Here is a 2,156-nt window from a genome sequence, read left to right on the forward strand (position 1 = left end):
CAATTTCTTTGAAGAATTTTGACATTTACTCATTTTTCTAAAGGCACTGCTATTATTTCGAACACAACTGTATGTGTGAATTCGTTATGGTCCTGTGAGTGCCGCCACTTAGGCACATCTGACTCTAAAACTGAACATTAATTATGGACACTTATTTCTCTGATCAACACAAGCTGCTAGATATACACCCTACACACACACACACACACACACACTCACACATACCAAAGGTTCAACTGGATTAAAGAGGTAAGAGGTCAATTGTGGTTCATGTGCACACCAATAACCGCATGCGGTCAAGTATGTGTTTAGTCAGGATCAGAGTGGTGCCAAGAAGCTCTCTTTTCCCCTTTGTCGCATCAAATTTGCTCAAACAAGTGTGAAAACATAACTGTTTTTTTCTGACTGTCTCTTCTCCTTTGTTCTCTGCTCTGCTCCCCTCCCATCCACTCTCTGCAAGCTGGGACAAATGGCTGCTTTGGGACAGTGTGTGCATGTGTGAATGTGTGAGTGTGTGTGTATGTGTGTGTGTGAGTGTGTCTGTGTGTGTGTTGAGGGAGGGGGGGGAGTCTCATTGTGTTACGTGTGATGAACTGCTTTGACAGCAGAAATGTTTGTGTGACAAGCGCTCCGCAGTTGGAGTCCATTAGCTGCCTCTTTTGAGTCTCCTTGGCGGGTTATCACTCTCTATCTCTCTCTCTCTCACACACACATACACAGACAAATATATTATATATATATATATATATATATATATATATATATATATACTTAAACACTCACACACACGTGTACACTGCACAAACAAAGACAGCTTCCTACCACTCTCCGTGCTTGTGTCCTAGCAACATGTGTCCTAAGGCATTACTCTTCACACTGTGTGTGTGTGTGTGTGTGTTTGTGTGTGTGTGTGGCATGTCCAAGAGCATTCACGTGAGGAAGATGAAACAGTTTGAATCATTTGACTTTTGATCATCCTTCTAAATTAGTGTTCTTATTTACCAAATGACAAATAGACAATATAAATCCTATGCATGGTATTTAATGCATAAATGTTACACTACTACAAATAATACTCCCATTTGAGGCATTATATAAACATTATGTGCATTTTCACATTCTAGAATAATAAACTACTGGGATGGATTTTCAAATGCTGCGTTGCCATAATGTGATGTAGAACTGAAGCCTTATACTCTTTATATTACAAAAGAAACTACGACAATAGTGGCTGCAATGCATTATGTATGATACAGCACTGCACAAAAAGAGGACAACTAGATTGGGATTGATAGTGACAATTACTGCACTGTGACTTACAACAGACTTTGTGTGTGTTTTTGATTGCAGCTTCCATTTTCTGAAGTTGTTCAAAATGCTACCACAGTAATGTGGAATAATGCTACTGTCTGAAGCAACAATACATGCAACTATGGATATCTTCAGAATCAATACGCAGTCTTCTACACTACGCAACATATTTTATTTTCAGAGTTTTCACAGTTTGTAATGAATAGTATCTATTTGTTTCAGCTTGTAATAATAAAAGAAAAAAGAAATGAAGTCTTTTAAAAAGAAAATAGATAAAGCAGTATTTATTCATTGTTTTTGTAATTATCCCACATACAGCAGTGGAGTCTATGTCTGAGATAAGCATTGGAAACAAAAAAAAGCAAAGAAAAGCTTATTTTGTGGTATGTGCGTACATTGTATCTCATGTGTGAATGCCGGAGAAGTGTGTGTGAATCCCGTTTCTTACAAGGAATTTGGATCCTGGAGTTCTCCATTTTTTCTACAATGGCTGACTTTATCAGAAAAAGTATAGCCATGTCCAAAATAACTCCTTATGTCACCATAGTTCATTTCCATTTAAGGCATTTGAGAGTGATTATGAAACATGTGCACAAGGACTTCATTTTTTGAAAACACCCAAGAACAATCCCACATTGAACCAGATGGCCCTTGTCCATTGCATGTGTACTGCTTTATTCTGTCAATCCCTACATGCAAAGCTGATTTTTGCTTATTTGAATGGCACATTGAGTCTTGAGTAAACAATGGAGACATTTCGGACACAGTGTTTTGGTTCAAAATAGCACAGGCAAGATGCTGTCACTGTGTCTTTCATTTTCTCCCATTGTGCAGGATCAGTACAG

This window comes from Etheostoma cragini, chromosome 1 (assembly GCF_013103735.1).
Source record: "Etheostoma cragini isolate CJK2018 chromosome 1, CSU_Ecrag_1.0, whole genome shotgun sequence".
Lineage (NCBI taxonomy): Eukaryota > Metazoa > Chordata > Actinopteri > Perciformes > Percidae > Etheostoma > Etheostoma cragini.